Below are 23,915 nucleotides of genomic sequence, written 5' to 3'. Positions count from 1 at the left end.
GAGCCGGGCACCTTTTACCTTTCTCCATCTAAGGTATGAAATTAGTGCTTTTCCTTTGCTCTGGGGAACTGATCATTTTATTCAGAAGAGGTCCATGCTAGGAGGTTTCCTGTCCCTTCAAAGGCAATGGATGTAAAGTTGCATAAAGGAAATTACTGGGAAGAAAGAAAGAAGAAACTGACACGCGGCTTTTTTTTTTTTTTTTTCCTTTCCAGACAGCAGAATTCACCACACACATTTCAAATAACGAAATCAACAGTTCAGAGGTGATTTAACAGAAAGCACAGAATTTCATGAAATTGTCTAATAGATTTGTGGTGTGTGTGTGGAGGGGGTGGCAGGAGAGGGGGTGGCTGGAGATGGGGATGTGGAAAGAGGAAGCTGCCGTATTTTTTTACAAGCTTATAAAACACAAATGCTCGTGGCACTTGCTAATCTGAAATGCTTTTAGTAGAATTGTTCAGTAGCAATAATCTGTCAACAGATTACAATTTTGCTTAATTTTAATGTGGCTAACTTAAGATGGTTGTATAGTAAATTTATGCAACTGATCACAGTTATTAAATTACTGCGTCTGCAAAGGAAGCAATCAAACCCCTTATTACAGTTGCTGTGAGTGAATGCTAAATGTCAAGGAGTTACCAGTGCGCTGCGGGGAATCGCGCTCCAGTTAAAGATGCATAAAATATCAGCACTTTTTTAATGCTTGTGCATTCAACAAAGACTCCCATCATAATTAACTGGTATGGAAATAAATAATTTTTACAAACTACCTTAGAAACAGTTGTGCTATAGTTTTTGTCAAAGTCTACTGCTCTGCAGCAATATTTAAGCCCTCAGACACATTTCCCTCTAACTCACATATGCTATAAAATATTTAAATCTCACAGAGAGGTTTGAAAATGATATTATAAATCCAACTCTCGGTGCTAAAAAGTAATTTATGATGATTAATTTAATTATACATTTTCAGGTTTTGATATTTTAAAAACTCAAGATTAATTTTTTGTTGTTGTTGTTGTTATGGTCCCAGTTTGACAGTTTGGGGAAGGGAGATTCTTTTTCTAAACAGCTGAAGATGCAGAGGGAGAGGCAGGGCCCCCAGAAAGGTGGAGAGGAAGAGTTATGGGTGTGGGGGCCACAGGCATACAGCGAGGCTTCAGTCCTGGCCCTGCTTGCCCAGTCCCCTTGAGCAAGTTTCTGAGAGTCCTCAACTGTGAAAGGCAAATTGTAAGAGTGAGCACTTCGGACTGGGTGCGGTGACTCACGCCTGTAATCCCAACACTTTGGGAGGCTGAGGCAGGCAGATCACGAGGTCAGAAGTTCGAGAGCAGCTTGAGCAACATGGTGAAACCCCGTCTCTACTAAAAATACAAAAATTAGCTGGGCGTGGTGGTGCACGCCTGTAATCCCAGCTACTCAGGAGGCTGAGGCAAAACAATCACTTGAACCCGGGAGGCGGAGGTTGCAGTGAGCCAAGATGGCACTATTGCACTCCAGGCTGGATGACAGAGCAAGACTCCATCTCAAAAAAAAAATGAAAATAAAAAAATAAAGAGTGAGGACTTCATGAAGTCCTTGTGGAGGGTGTGTGGGTTAGTGCTGGGAAGGCCCTGGAATAGCACTTGGCCCTAGTCAGGATCCATGTCACCAAATGGTAGCTAGCATTTATTTTGAATAAAATAAAATCTTTGCAAAAAAATCCATCCTTCTGAGACCCATGTGCTTCTGCTGGCACCAGCCGATGGCTCATCCCATGACAGTGCAGCCAGCGGGTGCCATCTTTTTGCCAGTGCCCTTTGTCACTTGTGGGCTTTGGGGTTTTAGAAATCTGGCCTGTGAGGCCTTGACACCTTGCTGGGAAGAAATGCCAACAGAGGAGAGAGGAAGATGGGGCGGGGTGGGGGCATGAGACCCTGTACCAGCACCCACCAGACTCCTGAGTGATTCTGTGCCTCATGCTTGAGTGATTCCGTCCACTCAGCCACCCCACGGAGATGGTCAGGGTGCCAAATGGGCCCTGTGCAGGCCCCATGCAGGTCAAGTGGTCCATGCCATCATGAGCCGAGCCCTCCACCTTGGTGACTGTGGGTGCCTGTGTGTACCAAGTGCGTCTCCGGTGAGCCAGGTCTATGCCATCTCAGAGGCTGCTGTCTCTGTCCTGTGTTGCAGCACGACCAATGTCGCAGTGCAGACCCGGGCGTATTCCTTAGCATAGTGGAGGAAGGTCCCTTTACAACACTCAGACCTGCAGGTCAGCAGCTCCACCATCTTCAGTCTCTTCCCAGAGAGATGGGGGGGCGATTTGCCGGAGTGAAGGCTTGGCCGTTAGGAATCTGATGTTGTCAACCCCACCCATTAGCCTGGGCCACCTTTGCCCAGTGTATTCATTCATTTGGTGTAGCTTTGTTTGGAGTTGTTTGTTCAAACGTATTTGAAAGATGACTCTGTAGGGCTATCAGATTCATTCAGAGGTCCATTTGTGCGTATGTGGATGGGTGTGTGTTTATGCATTTATGGATAAGCATAAGGATGTGTATATGTTTACACATACATGTACATGTAATCTAGATTAAAACTAAAAATGAACTCAAGCCACGTTGTTTACCTGTGACATCTTATTTCCACCAAGCAAGCAATGGGCCATGCTGAATCCACCCCAAATTTTGGCCTTATTGAGCTAGACCCTTTGGCTTCCAGATGCTCCTGTTTTGAACTGTGGTCTCCTCAATATACATCTCACTTCCCATATGGAAGTGCAATTTGAGGATGAATGTGGCATCTTTGCATTATTTTTTAACCTACACACTCTGATAGGAAAAATGCATATATATGTGTGTGTTTATATATAGACATATCTATTTTTGTATGTGTGTGGTTTTTAAGTATTTTAAGGTAAAAGTAAAAGCACACTTATAAAGGTCAGTTGAGGAAATGTCTGTATGTTTGGAATGGGAAGAGACAGATTTTAGAAAACAAAACTTTCAGAATATAGAATTTCTTAAAAGGAATGCATTTTGCTTTAAATTTTCATGTAACTTACACAGATTTCTAAAATGACCACAAGTACTGGATTCCTTGGGCTGGCCACTTGTGAACAGGTGTGAGTACTTTCTGATTTTGCATGTATGGTGAATTTCTTGTTGAGTAGGTTGGAGATGATGTGGAGTCTTATGTCCCATTCACACACCGTGCTGTCTTTCTTCCTGGACATGGGCAGAGTCTGTGGCTCTATGTTTCCAGGGCACGGATCACAAGGGCGGAGGGTCAGCTCCGGGCCTCTGAGCCCTTGGGAAGTGTTGGCAGCAGCTTATGCACTGAGGGGTCACTCCTGTGCACCCTAGACCTGGAGAGGCCCTGTGAGTGGCAGTCTCAGATGGCTCAGCACCACGGCTCTCTCTTTTGCCACATTAAGGTGGTGCTGGGGCTTTACAAACTTTATGTAAGGGCCCCTTTGCCTGCGTTTCTGAGTGTAAGGAATGTCTTCAGGTGCTGACTGGGCTGGGATCTTGGAGGGCCAGCTCACAAGCATTAGAACTAAGATGTCCACGGTGTGGAATGTAACAGGCACCTAGGGACCTGAGTTCAAATCCCGGTTTTCCACTTCATCAGACGTGCATCTGGGACACAGTGTCTCCACCTGTGGACCTCATGGGGTAGGTGTGAGGAGAACGAAAGGCAGCATAGGTGAAACGTACAGCAGAGTGCTCAAACATTTTAAAAATCGAAGCATGCTGGCTGCCATCATCACCATGGTAGGTATGATTGTCATGTCCGGCAAACATGTCCGGAAAAATCTAGATGTATTTTTCCAAGCACCTCAGACACCTTCTGACCCGACCCTCTCTGACCTTCCATGGGAGGCCTGAGGGTGGACCTTGTGGAATCCCTTTGCCGGGGTGTCTCCTGCTCTGTGATGATGCCCAGGACAGGGCCAGTGCCTTCCTGCAGGCATGTCTCAGACAGCCCGGCCACTGCAGGCCCTGGGCTGTTTATTTTGGTTACGTCCATGTTGCCATAATTGTGGACAAGACGGCGTGACCAGGGCGAGGTGTTTGAGTGCACAGCCCCAGCAGATGTCATCTAAGTTTTAATTTCAATAATTGCCTCTGTACACCTGTCATTTGCTCTGTTAAATAGCCTGGCATTAGATGTGTGGGGCTGGCTACACCAACAGGAAGAAAACCAATGCCGCTGTTCACTGGGCTTGGAAGGTGTTTGGGATGAGAGAGGGCCCTGTCATCTGCCCTGAGAGGGAGACGTGGTGGGGATGCCCCATCTCTGAGTCTGCACCACTCGCTTCTTTGCAGAGGGATGAACTGAAATCCCCCGCAATCCACTCCACCCACATAGGCCCCCACCCAGCCTTCCCTGTCTCACCATCACTCCTATTGTAGCCGAGGGGGGAAAGAACGATTTTTAAAGATCTGCTAATGGTAATGAAAAATATTCTGATATAGCATTAAGGATTTTGCTCCTGAAATGTGTTTAATGTAAATATGCTGTCAGAGACCCTTCAAGTAATTGACACAAGCAGATGATTAGCAGTGTTCTCAACGGTGTTTTTGCATAATCTTACATTTTGACAGAACTCCTCAGGCGCACGGTATTGTCAGTGCTCCGCAATCAGTAGGACTTTCTTCCTGACAACATTTGCTTTGTCATTATCAATCTTGTAAGTGGTCATCTAGCTGGTTCTGGGTGGATGGAGGAGTGTCATTATTAATGCATTTGGGGCTATGACTTCCTACCGAGAATCGCTCCTGAAAAGTAAACTTCTTACCAATTTGGATCAAATCAGAGGAGCCACTTAGCAGCCCTGACCCCAGGCTTGTGGGGCCGCTGTAGACTGCTGGGGCGTCAGCTCCGTGCACGCTGTGGGACCTGGAGCAGGAGGTGGTGCGGCGAGTGCATCGTTAGAGAGGCCTGGACCTGGGCCAGCTCTCCTGGGGCCATCCCTCCCTAGGAATTCACCCTTTGGTTATAACCTAGCTACTTTCCAAGCTAGGTTAGTTTTTTCTTTTTGTCCACATTGAATTGAGTTCATCTATGGTGATATAAAAAAAATTTGTGTTCAATTATAATCATATCCAACTGCCCCAAATTAAACTGCCCTGATCTATAAGCATTCATAACTGCATACAGTTAAGTTACATTAATAGTCAATATAATAAACCTTCACCTTTATTGAAGCTGCTCTTGTTTCTACAGCAGTTCTTTAATCTATCTCAATAGATTTCTGGTGTACAGCACGTATAGATTTGGCCAGTGACAAGGGTTAGAGTAGTCTTGTAGAACATTTACTTGTAGCTCTGAAAAGCCCACATTTATCAGAGGATGAAGTCGATCACAATGTACCAGAATCAATGGAAGGCTTGTGGGATCCCTCTTAGGCTTGTAATGCATTCACCTTCTTTGGAGAGAATTCACACACACACACACTCTCTCGCGTGCTCACACATACACACATACTTCTGTGTCTTAAAGCCATTTATCTCTGAATGTCAAATTGCAATAATTAACCATTATTGATCTTAAATTCAATTAACTTCATTAACACAGGTCATGATGAGGGAGCGTGTAAGGGAAAGGCATTTGACAAGTGTCTTTGCTCGTGTGACATTCTGTGTTCACAGTGGCGATGATACACGGTTCCTACTGTCCCCTCCAAGAGGCTGCCAACAGAGAGGGCTGCCCTGAGCCTCAGAGACTCGGGTTCCGGACCCAGTCAGTGAGAGACCCCCGAAGTAATTTTTCTTTTTGGTCCTGAGAACTTTGCACAGTAGGAGTCTTACAGCTGTAAGGCAGCGTTTGAGCCCCCTTGCTATGTGTGGACACGGGGACCTTTGGAGCACAGGCAGATTAATCCATGATGGCCAAGGGATGCTGACCCAGGGCCCGACTTCTCCCCTGCACCCCATAACCTTGTCACAGAGGGTGTTCATGGACTTTCAGGCTTTGCTACATCCAGAAAGTGGCCCTTCTATTTGTATTTTCAGATTAAATAAAAACGACTTTCCCTCTTGATCAAGAAGAAAAACACCCGGATCCCACAATTGCGACCAGCAGAGGGTTCTGGGCACCCTTGCTACATGTGTGACATTTCTTGCTTTATCTACCTTGCATAGTTTGTGTCTCCCCGTGCCCTCCAAGGGAGGTGATGATATTGTCCCATTTTTCAAGTGGGGAGACTGAGGCTGAGAGATGAACAGACTCACCAAGCACACCTTGCCAAGGTGGCGTGGCCGGACTCCAGCCTACTGTCCTTTCCGTTCAGAGAGAGTCGCCATGCGGTTGTGTGTCACATTTTTTTTTTTTGAGATGGAGTCTTGCCCTGTCACCCAGGCTGGAGTGCAGTGGTGAAACCCCGGCTTACTGCAACCTCCGCCCTTGGGGCTCAAGCAATTCTCCTGCCTTAGCCTCCCCAGTAGCTGGGACTACAGGCGCCTGCTACCACGCCCGGCTAATTTTCGTACCTTTAGTAGAGACAGGGTTTCTCCATGTTGGCCAGGCTGGACTCGAACTCCTAACCTCAGGTGGTCCACCCACCTCGGCCTCCCAGAGTGCTGGGATTATAGGCATGAGCCACCGTGCCCAGCTGTGTGTCACGCTTTTAAAGAATCAGGAGACCTTCTCTCGGTTTCTTCACTCTTAAGTAGTACATTTTAAACGTGTATTCTGGAGACAGGCAGTGAGATCTAGCAGTTAAAGCCCTGGCTGCTTTTTTTCCCAATTCCAGTCCTCGTTCTGTGTCTTCATCCCCTATTCTCTGTCTCTCTAAGCGTCAGTCTCTTCATCCATGACATGGAGCCCATGGACGGCTCTCACTCCTTCTCGGGCTGGTTTATAGCTGGGCAGCGATCATGTGCAGAAGGTACCCCCAGGAGTGCAAGGCCCCGCAAAATGGGCCAGGACCGTTCCCAGACAGTAGTGCTGCAGGTAGATGGGAGGCTTCTGTGCATCCATAATTGGTTCTGGGCTTTTAATTCTTTACGGAAATGCTGCTTGGTGCCGAAGTGTCTCAAGGAAATGGAACAAAACAAACAAACAAAAAGAACAAGCATGAAGTCGGCTCTTCTATGGGGTCAACTTTTAATTTAAAAGTTTGATTTAATTCAAAGAAATTGACTGAGTATCTGGCTTGTGCAGAGCCCTCCTTCTGCTCTGTATGGGGAGGGTTGGGACCCCCTTGCCTACCCAGCCCACTGGGAAAAAGGGACTGCCTAGCTGTAGGGTTTCTGCAGGGCTATGGGGATGCAGAGGTGAGAAGAATGGGCTTTGGATGGCGGGGACAGCAAAGCTCTTGGTCATGTGAGACATCAGCTGGGTTGTGGGAGGTGAAATGCTCCTGGTCACATGAGCAGCCCTAGAGTGGTCTTCCCTGGGTGCAAGGGAAGCCAAGAGACACAGATCTCACAGGTCCGTGAGCACCTCCTGAGGAGTGACAGGTGACCTAGGAGGCCGCAGGAGCTCCATACAGCTCTATCCCTGCTGCCGAGGTGGTGGCCCACTGACCCTTTCTCAGGAAATGTCTGCTGATCCAGTAGCAGGTCTCTCTGCAGAGGGTGAGCATTTCACAGCTGGGTTTTAGGAGCATAACCACTGGACCTGTGAGTACGCATTAGGGCAGGGACGGCCAGGGAAGCAAGTGGCAGCTGAAATGGGTGGGGGTTGTACCTATCCTGGTTTATTTTGAGTGTCCTCTCCAAGCCTGTGTGTTTCTAGAGCACTTGCATTAGAAGCAGAAAGTCCAGGCCAAGTGCATCACCTCATGCCTGTAATCCCACTGCTTTGAGGGGCTGAGGAGTTGAAGGCCAGGAGTTCAAGACCAGCCTGCGCAACATAGCTAGACCCTGTCTCTACAAAAAAAAAATTAAAAATCAGCTAGGCGTGGTGGTGTGCACCTGTAGTCCCAGCTACTTGGGAGGCTGAGGCACAAGGATCAGTTCAAGGCTGCAGGTGAGCCATGATCACACCGCAGTACTCCTGCGTGGGCAATGGAGCAAGACCTTGTCTCTTAAAAAAAATAAAAAATTAGAAAATCGAGGTTGTAGAACTTTCTGCGGTTCTTAGGAATGGGCAAAAAAAAAAGAGACAGGAAGGGAATAAGCTACCCTTACTCTTGGTGGTTATCTTATTCAGTCTTCACAGCAGAAGGGTGGGGCCCAGAGAGGTCTCACTGCACATCTGTCTCCATTGTCCTGCCTGCCACACAGACGCCTGCCCCGAGTAGTCCACCACAGGGACCTTGGAATGCTGGCGACGTGATCCGCAGGAGGGATCCTCTGAGGGGATGCGGGGTGCTGAGAACTGTGCCCAGTGGAGGAGGCAGTTGGCCTCAAACAACAAGCCTGAACCTGAAAGGAAGCGACAGACCTGAAACCCGCTGATTCCCACAATGTGGGACAAGACCCTGCCTGTGGTTAGGGGTGCTATGCCCCCCGGATGCTTTGGGTATTGCCCAACACCCTTCCAGCCTCCCACCTCCCGCTCCCACTGAGGTCAAAATTAGGACTGCAGCACATAGTTTGCCCATGTCTCTGTTTTCCCATAGTTTGTTGTCACTGTGGGTGACACTTTCACCTAGAATGCTGAGAATGCTGCCACGGAAGAGAGCAAAGGTGAGAGGCTGGAGAGCTGTCCCAGGCCCTTTGGCATTCTGTGGAGCTGGCACCTGAGGCCCCTGTTCCTTTGTGACTGACCCCCAGTGCCAGAACCCACTCTCCACTGACTCCCAGGCATGCAGCCCCAAATGCCCACTCCCTGGGACCAGGCACTGTGTCTTCTAGGCTGACGGTGCCCAGTATAGAGCCTGACACACATGAGGTGCATGCTACAAATAAAAATTCCTTTATAACTTTTAAAATGTTACAGTACTAACTGGGCAAGGTGGCCCATGCCTGTAATCCCAGCACTTTGGGAGGCTGAGGCGGGCAGATCACCTGAGGTCAGGAGTTTAAGACCAGCCTGGCTAACATGGTGAAACCCTGTCTCTACTAAAAATACAAAAAATTAGCCAGGCATGGTGGTGGACACCTTTAATCCCAGCTACTCGGGAGGCTGAGGCAGGAGAATCGCTTGAACCCGGGAGGCAGAGGTTGCAGTGAGCCGAGATCACACCACTGGACTCCAGCCTGGGCAACAAGAGCAAAACTTCGTCTCAAAAAAAAAAAAAAAAAAATTCACAGCACTTCATGAAGGTGTGCTTGTGAACATTCCAGACGGTGCAGAAGGGCGCCCGTTTCCTCCCCTTCCTCTCGCCATGCCACTCCCCACAACAGCATCTGCCTCCTCCACCTGCAGGACAGCTGCTAATATCCAGGCCAGGATTATTTCACTGGGTGCCCACATACAATCACACACACACAAACTTGCTCAGAAAACAGAGACCCATGTTTGTGTTTGTGAGACTTATTTTCTTTTCCTACCTTCTGCTATGTCTTAGAGATCTTCTCATATGAGAAATTAGAGAATTATCATTATTTGTAAACTTTGTAAGCAGTTGGGTACACATGGCCATAAAGATGGGAACAGTAGACACTGGGGGCTACTAGATGGGAGTGGGGGAAAGTGAGGGGCCAGGGCTGAAAAACCACCTGTTGGATATCATGCTCACTACTGGGGTGATGGGATCCATCGTAGCCCAAACCTCAGCATCACACAATATGGCCATGTAATAAACCTGCACCTGTACCCCCGAACCCCAAAGTTGAAATTATTATTAAAAAACCTTTTTATGCAGAATAACATACAAAAAAATCACTACTGGGGTGATGGGATCCATCATAGCCCAAACCTCAGCATCACACAATATGGCCATGTAATAAACCTGCACCTGTACCCCTGAACCCCAAAGTTGAAATTATTATTAAAAAACCTTTTTATGCAGAATAACATACAAAAAGGCCAGCATACGAATATAAGTGTAGGTGGAATTTTCCCCAGGTGAACACACCTGTGCCTCCAAGGCCCAGGCCCAGAGGCAGAACATTTCATGTTCCAGGATTTCCACAGCCCTTCCCCAGCCACCACCTCCAAAGGGTAACTGCTGTCCTGACTTTTAACACCACAGGTGAGCTTTGCCTGATTTTGAAATTTACATAAATGAATTCATAAAATATTTTGTTGGTGTGATCCTCCCATGTTGTTTTGAATAACAGTTGATTTTGTCTGTGGCATGGCACTCTAGCATGTGGACAGTACACTGTGTATTTATTCACTCTACTGGTGGTAGACATTTGGATCCTTTCCAGTTGCTTTGCTGTTGTGAATAGCGTATCAAAGGATATCAGCGTACAGGTCTTTTGATGAAATACGTATGCACATCTAATGGGTCTAGATCTAGGAATAGAATTGCCAGGTCACACAGAGTATGTGTATGTGTAGCTTTCGTAGATACTGACAAACAGATTTTCAAAATGGTTGTAACAGTTGGTACTGGAAAGTTCCAGTGTTCCATATCTTCTCTGACACTGGTATCTCTGTCTTATCGTCCTTGTGAGTTGCTGCATAGTATTTCATGATATGGGTATACTTTAGTTTGTTTATTCACTTCTTTGGTATTCTAAGAAATAGTGATGAGAACACCCTTAATCATAGAGGGTTTTTTTTGTTATTGTTGAGGGGCTATGTATGATGTATGAATGTTTTTGTAGTAAAGATTGCTATCTGGGTCAGAGTGTAGATATTTTCAATTTTGATATATACTACAAAATTATCCTCCACAAGAAGGCAAGCAAGGCATGAACCAGTTAGTGAGAGTGCTGTTCTCATTATTGTATTGTTTCTTTTCTCTCTCTCTCTTTTCTGTCTCTCTTCCTTGTGATGGATGGTAAGGTGTTAAGGGTTCCTGATCTAGCATAAGAAACACCCAACTCAGACTATATAAGTGTCAATATAAAAATGTGAGATGGGATACTTAAGAGGAAACATATATTGTGATGCCAACCAGTCAATAGATTATATTTATATATTGGTTGGAGAAAAGCTGTTTTAATATATAGAAATCAGGTTGAAATCTGTAGGCATGTATATGTCAGTCAAAATTATTTAAAAATTGAAACATTTGACCATTACCTTTGTTCCTTCAAACAGGCTAGAATGATTTTTTCACTGTCCATCCAAACAATGTTCACACGCACACTAGTGAGGCCTGGGTGCATGTTAACTGAGAGCTGGGTCAATACTGAGTGAGTGCTTGGTGAGTGCTGAGTACTGGCTAAGTGCTGACTGAGTGCCGCTGGCTGAGTGCTGGGTCAGGGCTGGCTGAGTCCTGGCTGAGTGCTAGGTGAGTGTTGGGTCAGTGCTGGCTGAGTGCTAGCTGAGTGTTGGCTAAGTGCTGGCTGAGTCCTGGATGAGAACTTGCTGAGTGTTGGCTGAATACTGTGTCAATGCTGGCTGAATGCTGGATCAGTCCTGGCTCAATGCAGGCAGTGCTGCAGACCTTAAGAATGTCACTTAGTCGTGGTGGCTACCATGCAGGTGCTCAGTGCAGAAAGGGTAGGGCTAAACTTTTCTGAGGTCACTGGGAACATCTTCTCTCCAAGTTTTCCTTGTGGTCATAAGATGAGGAACTTCGCCAGAACTGAGATACACTGGTGGCCCTGGTTCTTACTGGAGTGTCTCTGTTCTGTGACGTGGGAATGAGGAATGAAGAGATGCATGGGAAGTCAGAGAGCACCTGGGACTTCTCAGCCCAGCATTTGAGAGCCGTTGAGGAAGGTGGTGGAAACTTCTACCTGAAGTGACCCTTGGTCTTAGTTGGTTCTTAGCCTAAGCAGCGCCATCCAAACTAAAAGAATTGGACCAGAAGTTACTGAGTACAGTTGTCATGCCAGGCCATGCAAAGGGCACAGAGGTAAGAAATGCTCCTGTAGTGTATATGGAAAGAGAATTTATGCACAGGATCAGCGACTCTAAAACTACAAGAGATAAATGCCAGAAGAGATATACAATGATGCTGATAATTTCTTATATTTCTGTAGGCTTTAGAGTTTAGAGGGGACTTTTCCATTCATTGTCTCATCACAGAAATTAAAGAGATCACTTTCAAAGAGACAGGTGAGAAAGGACTTCCTGGGGGACATGGAATGAGCAGGACCTTGGAGGACAGGGAGGGGAATGTGAAAAGACCAAGCATGATATGTAAAATGGAAGAAACAGCATCAATCAAGGCAAGATCAAAGGAAAGTTATCAGGGAAGACTAACATCTCTGTGTGTGGAGGGGGCAGTGGACAATAAAACATAGAAGGTAAAGTGGGGCTTGGTTAACCTGGGCTTTGAATATCGAGCTAAGACATTTGTGCAGATGTATGATTCTCTGATGCCCTTGTGCTCTGTGTTTAACCAAGGCCACCTTGAGTACATAAAAGTATAGCCTGTAATTCTGAGCTATTTACTTTGTTTACTTATTCCTAACCCTAAAGCATCTGGAGTATATAGTTAGTGTCTAATACATATTGGATGAAAGGATGGGTTTTTGGGTTGTTGATGGGTGGGTGGGTGGGTGGATGGATGGATTTTTGGATGGATGAATACATTTTTGGGTGGATGGATGGATGGATGGATGGATACATTTTTGGATGGATGGATGGATGGATGGATTTTTGGATGGATGGATACATTTTTGAATGGATGAATTTTTGAATGGATGGATGGATGGATGGGTTTTTGGTTGGATGGATGGGTTTTTGGTTGGATGGATGGGTGGATGGATGGATGAGTTTTTGAATGGATGGGTTTGGGATGGCTAGAATAATGAGATGAACAGATGGGGGATATATGGATGGATGAATGGATGGGTTTTTGGATGGATGGATATGTTTTTGGATGGATGAATGGGTGGGTGGATGGATGGATGGATGGATGGATGGATGGATGGATGGGTTTTGGATGGATAGGTTTTTGGATGGATAGATGAATAAGTCTTTCAATGGATGGATGGATGGATGGGTAGATGGATGGAGGGTTGGCTGGGTGGATGGGTAGATGTGTTGAGTGAATCAGTTGCTTCCTCTTCCATGTAAATCTTAACTCCCATCTCATGTTAGCCATCCATTTACCTTCCCCTTGGATATAGCTCTTTTAGTATTTTGGAGGAAAGCCAGCAAGTCCCAGTGACAGTTTGAGTTGTACATGTTTAGCCACTTGAAGAGGCCCATTTTAAGGACTGTTCCCAAATTTTCACAGCCTGCTGCCCAATTCTCAACTGTGCTTTTCCCAGGTTTTTAGATCACCAAGTGTATAGGCAGGCAAGAGTTCCTTGGTTCCATAAACTGCCTCAATGAACTGCCTCGTTAAAGACATCAGCTACCCCCTGAGAATCCCTCTGCTCATGTATGCAATTTGAGAAGGTCAAGCACATCCTCTGCCCCTAATAATTTACCCAATTCCTATTCCACCAAGATGAGAGAATCCTTTCTTTGGATGAAGTTACTCTTCTAATTTATTGGATCCAGTATAGGCCAGGATTTACCTTATGGCTTTTGTAGAATAAAAGGTAAAAAGGACATTGGGAAGAGGTTCAGACCCTGGATTCTTTATTCTGAGAGGGCAGTGTGCTTGGAAATGTATTGAACTCAGAAAGAGGAATGGGAGTACGGCACCCACAGGCAGCTTACTTCCTTTACCAGTCTTGCAAAAATGCACCCTGGCTCTGGAAGCCATGTTTCACTGTATAGACTGTCGCTGGCTACCAGGACAAACTGATTGCTGTCAACCCAGACATGGGCCCAGCACCGGGCTGGCTGAATGATGACTCTGCCCTGTAGCTTAAATGGATTAAGGTAATTTCAGCAGTGAAGCACTCCTCCAGGGCACACAGAGTGAGTGTATGGACTCCCCATGACAGCAGACTGGTGCGGGCTTCCACCATTGGTTTGATGCCCAGTCGGTTTAAATGTGCTTGAAGCCAAGGACAGTAGGTGACTCAGATGGTCCCCAAAGTGAGTATTTATTTATTCTTTGTTATCTGAAGATTTGTCTGAGGCAGTGGTTTTTGTCCTGTGAATGCATCATTGATACATTTATTTTTGTTTGTACTGGGATTGGTGCCCTAACTGCAGCAGAGCAAGCTCCCCAGAAGGCATTGGAAGAGAGTCATTGTAGAGACAGGGAAGCTGCCTTCTCTTTCTGATCTTGGAGAGCTTCCTGACGTTCTGGCCTCCTCCTTTTCTGAGCCATCCCCCTCATGAAGAGTGCTGGGAAGGGAGGGAGATTGTTCTGGGGAGGAGCTGCTGAGACGGTGGCACAATGGGGTTCTTTCATTGCAGCAAGAATTCAAAGAAAGAAGCTCCAGGCAGTGTCTTTCTTAACTCATTTTGGGAGCCCCAGGTTTGGCTTCTGGAACTCTTGGACTCTTGTTTCCCATCACCGCTGGAGGAACAGGACTCATCCTGGGCTCTGAATCTTCTGAACCGGCTGGGGCTTCCAGCAGCTAGGAGGTGTTCTGGGAAGCCTGGTTGCCGTGGGTTCCCTAGAGGAGCAGCCGCAGCCTGTCATTGGCTTACGCCACCACTGGCCACTCTGGCTGTGCTAAAGCATGGTGTTTCCTTATTCACACTGACTTTATTCACCAATCAGCTAATGCCATGCTTTTCTTGGGATGAAAGCATTGCAGCTTTATTAACACAGGGATACCCAACTGAACAAGCATTCATCTCGCACATTACATCAAATTAGTGTGTACAAAATTAATATTCCTGACCTTGCTAGTGGGAAGAGCAATCAATCTAGGAGAGGTTGTCATCCCACCATGGCCAGCCTTCTGCAGAAGTCCTGGCCATTACAGCTGCAGCCACTTTTCCTTCCCCCAGAGCCAAACCATGCCCTTCTGGATCCTCTGGCCCTTGGGTATTCCCCTGGTTTCTGGGGAGCTCCAAAGCCCAGCAGCGATGCCTGGAAGTCCCCTGGTCTCCCTGGTACCATCCAAGAATGCCATTTTCTCTTTGTCCCTAGAGGCCATGACCTCCATCATCCTAGGTAGCGTCTCTAGGTGACTCCGGGTGCCCAGGTGGATAGATGGAGAAGACTTGTGTTCCCCACTGAATTGTCACCTCCTCGGTACCAGGTATAAACAGTCCTCTAGAACCCTTTTTTTCTCCCTGCTTATTTAATAACTAGACAGAGGCCCAACATGCAATCCAATCATATTGGTACCCCCCAGTGTGTGTTTAGCTAAGCCCCCTCCACTCCATCCCACACTTCCCCCTGCCATCTCCTCTCTCTGTTTGCACAAAAAGGAAGTCCTGCCTTCACACTGTTGCTTTGAGCCCCTCCCGGTCAAGAGCCAGGAGGGTGCACCTCCATCTTGATTTGTCATGTTCTCTGAGGGCCAGGGGGAATGTGTTTGGTTAGTGGCAATCCAGGCCTGAGCTTCCTCCCTGTCTATCTATCCCTCACACCCACCAGGGCTCTGGGCCAGGTCTAGGGGCAGCTGCTTCTGAGCAGCCCATTGTGTGGGACCTCAGGACATCTGGGGATAGCTCTAGGCCCCAAATCGGGTTGCGTCAGACACAGCTGATATGGCAGGTGTGGTTCCCCTGAGAAGGGGATCCCCTTGCTTCATCACTGCAAGGTGTGCAGCACGTTTGTACAGCAGAGAGCCCTGTATAAGCATAACCCAGGGGGCACAGTGTGTAAGGCACTTCCATGAGTCCTTTGTCAAGCAGATATTCTTGTGTCAAATGAATCAATTCATCCAGATTTTCCAGGTGTATTGAGAATAAGCTGAGATTTAGGTGAAATTTTCTGGGGACTTTGAGCTCTTTCCCTGACACAGAGGAAGGTGATTCAAGGCAGAAGCCCAGCGGACATGGGGTCTGGGCTCAGCCTAGAGGAGAACGCGGCCCAGCTTGGGGGCTAGGGGCTATAGGGACAGTGGCAGCCAATCTGAGAGCCAGTGTCTGAGGTGGCCGCCCCAGCCAGAACCGTGCTGCAGGGCATCTGGCTCCGAACCCCACCCCTGGGAGTGGGGCACTGGGGATCTCCGGTCAGATCCATGCAGTGGGGTGGAGCGGGACTGAATCCATGGTCCTGCCCGCTACCTTCCTAGAATTCCTATACCAGGGGCTGGGGCCCGGGGAGGAGAGCTGTGCTTGGTCAGGAACACCAATGCTGCAGGCGTGCTTCTGACATCGTCTCTTCCTTCCTTGCCTCCTTTCCTTGCCCTCCATTTCCCTCCCTTTTTCTTCTCTTTTCTGTCTGGCTTTCTTCCTTTTCTGCAGCCCCCATTTTAAGGCTGCCCAGAGTGAGGAGGGACAGAACCCAAGCCCCAGTGGGAGCTCTCACCCCAGCAGGGGTTGGTGCTTGTCCCCCACCTCCTCCTTTTGTGATGAGGTCAGCATGGAGGGTCTGGGAGACCCAGAGGCCTTTACAAGAGGAGGGGTGAGCCTAGGGGCCATCCCCTGGCCGTGCCTCCCAGATTCCCGACAGCAGGAGGCCTTCTGTGCTCCCATGGAGCACAGCCCCTGTGCAGTTGGTGCACCTCTATTTGCAGAGTTTCTTTAACTTAGAAAAGTCCTTTATGCCCACTCCTTATGAAATCCTTGGTTGCCTGCAAACACCTGGGAGGCGGATGTGGCCAATTGCATCTTCCCATTCCTTCCTCCCATTTGTTGATGAAGAAACTGATGCTCACAGATGTGAAGTCAGTCATCACAGCCACAGGACTAATCCATGGCAGGGCAGAAGCTGAGACCCAGGGCCTCCCTGCCTAACATCACATTGTGTCCCAGAGAAAAATCTAATGCAGAAACAGCAGATCCTGCCTGGCTCCATGGCTCAAGCCTGTAATCTCAGTGCTTTGGGAGGCCGATGCTGGAGGATCACTTGAGGCCAGGAGTTCCAGAGCAGCGTGGGCAACACAGCAAGACCCCAACTCTAAAAAAAGATTGTTTTTAATTAGCATGGTGGTGCTTACCTGTAGTTCCAGCTACTAGGGAGGCTGAGGTGGGAGGATCACTTGAGCCCAGGAGTTAGAGGCTGCAGTGAGCCATGATCACACCACTACACTCCAGGCTGGGCGACAGAGCAGAGAATCGGCAGGTCCTCTCCAGAGTCCAGCTACTGCCCTCTTGGACGGCTCTCCACATTGGGTTGCTGTGGCTTTTGAACTGTCCCCTCCTATCTCCTCCTGCCATTTCCTTGGGGTCTGCTCTGTTGTGGGCCCAAGTGTGAGGAAGGCAGGTAAGTGGGGAGTGAGACATGGTCAAGATGCCTTGTGAGCCTCTTGGCATTTTTCCTTGTCCAAGCACATTCTGCAGCAGAGAAGAGGACTTCGTGCCTGCTGAGGGCTTAGGCATGTGTTGAAGTTGATTCTGGCTCTGAGGAAAGGGCAGGAGGGTCTGCAGAGACTGGTGTGCATGAGTCCTGGAGAGCCTGCTTCGGAAAACACACCTGACAGCCACCTTCCCAAGCCATCATCCTTCCTCCATCCCCTTCGGCTAGTTAAATTATTATTTAAAAAAAAAAAAGGATTAACAAACAAAAAACAATAAAGCACTCTTATCCTGGTGAGGTATCTAGTGCCTGTAGTCCTAGCTACCCAGGAGGCTGAGGCGGGAGGATGGCCTGAGTCCAGGAGTTCGGGGCTGTAGTGAGCTGTGATTGCACCACTGCACTTCAGCCTGGGTAACAGAGCATAACTCTGTCTCAAAAAAAAAAAACAAAAAAAGAAATCACCCTCTGTCGTTTGAAAATCTGAGTATTCAGGGAAGCAGGAGGAAAGGAGGCCCGGAGGCCCCAGCATTGGAATGGACCCATAGCGGCTCCCCTAGGTCCATCCTCTTTTACCTTGGTGGCCATCCTGAGGGCCACTTCTGTACCAGAACTCACAGGCTCCAGGCCCTCTTTGTCATAGAATCTTTTCCAGAAAATAACCTCTTTTGTCCTTGTCTCTTCTCAAATCTCCATTACCTGTGTTCTCTCTCTCCATTCCTACCTCCCATGCCCTTTGGTGGCCTCTCTCCCCACTACGCCAGCCCTAGTGGATTCTTCTCTTCCTCTCCCATCTCTCTTTCTCCCTCTGTCCTCTTTCTGCTGGGCCCCCTCCTCTCTCTCTGCCCCCTTCTCAAACCCTGGATGACTTGATGGCCCCTTCCCTCTTGGGTCCTTTCTTCTCCTTTCCCTGCCTCTTCCTCTCCTTCCTGGCTCTACTCTTTCCTCCATCACAGTCACAGGGCTCCTTATGGATGGATGACCAGAGGCACTCGTTGCAAAGAGGGGTGTTCTTCTGGGCTATCCGTAATAAGAAGACATGCGGAAAAGGAATCTATAAACAGTTTTAGCCAGCAAAGCACCTTCCCAGGGAAAACGGAAGGTTATAACTTCAGAACCTTTATTTCAGCCCAGAAAATGCTGACTTTCACAGGGCATTTTACTTGGAAATTGCGTTGGGGAGCGGGACACAGCCATACTTTCTTTTCCTTTCTTTCCACCCACACCCAGTGCCCCCTCCCACCCCCAACTTGCCCATCCGTGGCCCCCGTGGTTGGAGAGTGCAGGTCCCAGCCAACACTTCCTCTTTATCTTTTGGGAGAGATTCCTAACTGTGTGATGAAGGTAATTCCACCTTGCCCAGAAATGAATTCCGTTATGCCCCAGCTTACTGTTTTATATTTATATGACACATATTAATTTCTCTTTACCTAGAGGTTGAATTTAGTTAATGATGACAATAAATATTAAGGAATTGGTGTCTCCAGACCCTTGATGGCCACGGTGGGCCAGCTCTCTTCTCTCCCCGGACATGATACGTTTGTCATCCCTGCATCCACGGTGTGAAAGCCACACCACTGGTGAGCTGAGGGTGGGGATGCTGGACCCTCCTGGAAGGGTAGGTGTGGATCCCAATGGGGGAATTGAGAAGGTTCTGCGTGGCTGCCTACTCCTCATTCCGGGGACAGGGTGCTCCCTCCCACACTTCCTGTGTGGTTCCCTTCCCACACTTCCTGTGTGGTCCCCTGACACTGGACCCAGGGTGTGGGTCTTAGGAGTTCAGGCAAATGCCCCATCTACCTCCAGTGATTCATCCTGAGGGGTTGCAGCAGAGGGCTTGGGGTCAGAACTGGTTCCTCAGTGCAAGTGTGCTGTGGAACTAGCCAGAATCCCTGTTTCCTTGTCTGCAAAATGGAGATGATTTTTCCACCTTTCCTTGACCATTGAGAGGACCAGATGCAATGAATGTGTGAATGTGAACACAGCTCATAAACATGCTCATATTAGGCAGGATCCGTGTTTTGTCTTTGTGTTTTTTTGTTTTCCCATCATGTGGGCTTCCAAGGTTGTTGGGCTATAGAACTTTGCAGAAAGCTTTTGTAACTTTGGGAGCTTTTATTTCTCATCCATGTGTGTCTCTACCCAGGAGTCACATTTGGTTCTGTGCATGCCAACTTCTTCAGTTCAGGCAGTTGTCTGGAAATGTGTCCTTGGCACTCAGCTCTTGAGAGATCGATGGCTGTCTTGTTGCTTTAAGCACAGTCTTCATTGGTGGGGTAAGGAAAGTGAGATGTGTGTGGGGAAGCGGGTGCAGCCATTCCGCAGGGGCTCACATCTTGAAGAGAGACTCTTTCAACGGAGGGACTTGGGGAAGCGTGGAATGCGGGTGCCCAGTCGGCCTCTCACTTGCTAGTCCCTGATCACTTCTGTGTGCTTCTTTGCATCTTTGCAGCTGTTGGTTTGGTTTGAATGAGAACCTCCTCCCCCTCACAGTCCAGCTGCCTCCTCCATGGGAGCTGGCAGCAGAGGTTCCCATCTTACTTGCTCAAGAGAAAAGAGGGATAGAGGGATGATAATGCATTCTTTTCTTTTTCTTTCACTTTCACTTTTCCTTTTTTTTTTTTTTTTTGAAACAGTGGCTTGCTCTGCTGCCCAGGCTAGAGTGCAGTGACGATCACAGCTCACTGCAGTCTCCACCTCCCAGGTTCAAGCAATTCTCGTGCCTCAGCCTCTCAAGTAGCTGGGACTACAGGTACCCGCCACCATGCCTGGCTGATTTTTTGTATTTTTAGTAGAGACGGAGTTTCACCATATTGCCCAGGGTTGTCTCAATCTCCTGAGCTCAGGCAATCTCCCAGCCTTGGCCTCCCAAAGTGCTAGGGTTACAGGTGTAAGCCACCACGCCTGGCCTACTTTTCCTTTTTTTTTTTTTTTTTTTGAGACAGAATCACTCTGTCACCCAGGCTTTAGTGCAATGATGTGATCCTAACTCGCTGCAGCCTCAATCTCCTGGGCTGAAGCGATGCTCCTGCCTCAGCCTCCTAAGTAGTTGGGACTACAGGCACAGGCCACCATGCCCGGTTAATTTTTAAAAGAATTATAAAGATGAGGTCTTGCTGTGTTGCCCAGGCTGGTCTTGAATTCCTGGGCTCAAGCGTTTCTTCCACCTCGGCCTCCCAAATGCTGGGATTACAGACAAGAGCTACTGCACCTGGCCGATAATGCATTCCTGAAGAGGGTATTTGAGTGTGGGCACAGCTTGGGCAGGCTCCAATGCAAGGAGACCACCGACTGGGGTGTCTCCTCCCATCTTCCTTGGTGGTGGGTTCTGTCATCCTGTCTACCCCAGAGACCTTTCATCACGAAGTGGCATTGCTGAATGTGCCAGTCACTCTCAGACAGAACTTGGATGGACTTTGGGTCTCACCCCAGCACATCTGCTTTGCACTGGGACTGGCTGGACTCAGGATCCATTCAGGATGTTTTGGCAGCTATTTAGGAGGTGTGAAGCAGCTGTCTATGATATTCATTCATTCATTCATTCGTCCCACTGACATGTATTGAGTGGCCACTCTGGGCCGGACGGTAGGGTTGCGGCTGATAACTGGGGTGTGGGTGTGTGGGGTCTGGTCCTGACCACACAAAGCTGACAATGTGTTGGAATATCTGGCCGTAGACAAGTGATCCCCATGGATAAGGGGACAAAAGCTGGGGTCAAAACCCTGCTATCCCCAAGAGCCTTTTCCCTGAGGCCCGGGGAAGGGTGGGTTCCCGCCTTCTCCACTTCACTGCACCTGCCCCAGGGTTTCCAGCAGAGGAGGCAGTGCTAGAAAGTAAGGAATGAGAGATCTTGGTGCATCTCAGAAGCTGAGAGGGGCTGGAGGGGAACCGGGCAAATGGTGGAGGACTCCCTTCCTTCAGGGCTGCTTTGAGGAATTTGGATCTTCTTCCGAGCCCAGTGGGAAGTTACTGAGGGTGTTATATGGGGAGGTGATATGACCAGCCCGATATTCTATATTAATCTCAGCAGCTTCTGCTTGGAGATGAGATTAAAGGGGCTGGGGCTGGAGTCAGGGAGTTGGTTGGGGATGGGGTGAGAGATGCTAGTGGCTGGACTGGGCCCATGTGGGAGGCCGCAGAGAGAATGGGGGATCCTGTTAACAAAGGCTGTTACAACTCCTTGCTCCTGGACATGACCCCCCACTCACCTCCTTGAAATGAGGCAGCAGCTGTCCATTGCTCAGCTACTGCATGCAAGACTAAGGAAGTAAGGTTCCCTCCCTTAGAGAATTCAGGCAAGAATGCACAGAAAGTTAAGTAGCAACAAGGAATTTAAATACTCTCAAATACTGTTGGAGACAGTAGCAGAATTTCCCAAGGTCACATGTGATGCATTGTCGGGTCGAATCGGTGGACGGTGCCTGCCCCTGGGCTACTGAAGCCAGCCTGGTGGGGACCAGGTTCTCGACAGCCCTGCCCCACACCCCTGTTGACTTCTCACCATCTGCACAGTGACTGGGAACACCCAGTCTTTCCTCCCCTCCTTGCCTGATCCAGGGCATTCGCTGTGCCAGCTTCCAGAGCCCTTCCTTCTATCCAGCCAGGGACTTTGCGTGTCAAGCTCAGTCTAGAGAAGAAAGCACAGAGGAACTACTCCACTTGCTGAGTGCTGGTGAGGTTGGCGTTTGCAGAGAATGAACCAGATTAAGCGACTTTACAGCTCAGCTCTTTACCTTCTCTGAAAGGCCATAAAATGATAGACATGTAGCCGAGGAAGGACCTTACAAATATTACCCAAGTGCCCCGTATCATTCAAAGAAGGAAATAGAGGCCTAGAGAAACAAAACTCTGCACTGCACAGTGTGCGGCAACCTGCCTGGTGCCTGTGGCAGCTTGATGCGTATTTGTGGAGTGCCTTTCATCCCTTAGTTCTCTCATTCCACTGGGTCCATTTCCATTTTCTAGAACATTTTTAAAGTTCAGTAATCAAGAGTATAAATATTCTCAGAGTAGTGAAATTATTGCAAAGCATGGTGGAAGATGGGAATTTTCCCTTTATTTTTATGTACTTATTTTTGGAGATAGGATTTTGCTTTGTTGCCCAGGCTAGATAGAGTGCAGTGGTGGGTCATGGCTCACTGCACCCTCCACCTCCGGGTTCAAGTGATTCGCCTGCCTCAGCCTCTAGAGTAACTGGGACTGCAGGCGTGTGCCACCATGTCTGGCTAATTTTTTTGTATTTTAGTAGAGATGGGGTTTTACCATGTTGCCGAAGGTGGTCTCAAACTCCTGAGCTCAGGCAGTCTGCCTGCCTTGGCCTCCCAAAGTGCTGGGATTACAGGAATGAGCCACTGCGCCCAGCCCTTCCCTTTATTTTAATGTGGAGGGGAGAACCAATGGGTAAAAGTCTTAGGCTCCACCTAAGGAAATACTTCTCACCTTCAGATCGGAAAAGAAAATGGTCATTTGAACAGGGAGTGAGGCCCACGTCACAGCCATGAGGGTGTGCGCTTGTAAGAACCCTCAGAAACCATGACATGGTCAGGAGTGGGGTGTGCGGTGAGGCCAGGTCTCTCCAGGACCCTGTTCTCCTTGGCACCAGAGCCTTTTAATTCTCCTCTGAGTTGGATCTTGTTCCACCAGGGAGGTTGAGAGGTTGGCCTTTTCTTTCCATATTAATTTCCTCCTCAGTCATCAGACTGATGACATTCTGACCCTGCTGTGTAGTTTACAAAGCATATCAGAGCGTGTTGTGGGCCAGCCCAGGAGAGGAGCTGGTCATATCATTCATGGTGCATGTGTTGGGGAGGGGTGCTCCGGACGGCCTGGGCTGGTTTGGTGCTTGTGCAGTGGGGGTGGGGAAGGCTCTGGCCATGGGGAGATGCATTGCCCCTGGGTGGAATGTGGGCTGGCAGAGCCCCTGGGTTTCCCTCTCACCTGGTGGCCTTCACCCACAGAGGACTCTTTCATGTCCACTCTTGGCTCTGCTGCTTCTGGCTGCTGGTGTCCTCTCGTAGTGACTGCTGTGGGGCCATTTCTCTCTGAGACTTAATTTCATGGGAGCCACTGTAATAGGAGCAAAATCCCCAGGGTGTGGGGTTTGTATTGCAGACTGTGGCTCCAAGAGGCATCTCCAGGACAGAAGGGGCTTTGATATCTTCACCCATCTACACAGGCCTGGGCATTTCTTTGAGTCTCAGTGGGAGGGACACCAGCCATGGGATTTCCTCCTCTTTCCCCGTTTACAATAAAACCGTACTATGGAAACATCATACATGCATGCACCCGGTGCACTTCTGCAGACAGTGGGCTGTGTCTAGCTAAACCCAGCCTACTCTGCTCCAGCTGTTCCCCGAGAGGATTATAAGAGATGTTGCAGACCCACCTGGATGCTCTGACCTCAGTCATACTGTGTGCCCCAGCTAGGGTAACAAGCCATCCTTCAGTTTGCGTAAGACTGAGTAAATTCCCAGGATGCAAGACGTTCAGTGCTGAAACCAGGACAGCTCCAGGCAAATTGGGACACTTGGTTATTCTACCTCGGCTGTTCTTCCTCCAGGCCTGCCACTCCATTGGAGTTTTGAGTCCAGATTTCTAGAATGTGCTGCACGCCGAGGAAGTCTGTCGGGGGGCAGGTGAGGGAGAGTGAGATGTCTTCTTTTCTTTTTCTTTTCCTATTCTTTTCCAACACATGCATTCA

General features: G+C 48.4%; 1 protein-coding gene across 2 annotated transcripts in view; it reads left to right on the top strand.

Moving 5' to 3' along the window:
• TSHZ3 (teashirt zinc finger homeobox 3) overlaps window positions 1–23,915 on the top strand; it is a 74,669-nt gene that overhangs the window by 43,981 nt on the left and 6,773 nt on the right. Inside the window, exon 1 of one of the 2 annotated variants that reach the window (XM_063599536.1) lies at window positions 23,789–23,850. The exons of the other annotated variant lie outside the window; for it this stretch is intronic. The gene's annotated coding sequence lies outside the window, so the exon portion shown is untranslated. Of the gene's footprint in view, window positions 1–23,788; window positions 23,851–23,915 lie in introns of those variants that run through there. 2 annotated transcript variants of the gene reach the window in all.

Source organism: Pan paniscus, chromosome 20 (assembly GCF_029289425.2).
Source record: "Pan paniscus chromosome 20, NHGRI_mPanPan1-v2.0_pri, whole genome shotgun sequence".
NCBI classification, from domain to species: Eukaryota; Metazoa; Chordata; class Mammalia; order Primates; family Hominidae; genus Pan; species Pan paniscus.
The sequence above is the reverse complement of the archived record's forward strand: the minus strand, read 5'-3'. Positions and strand labels throughout refer to the sequence as shown.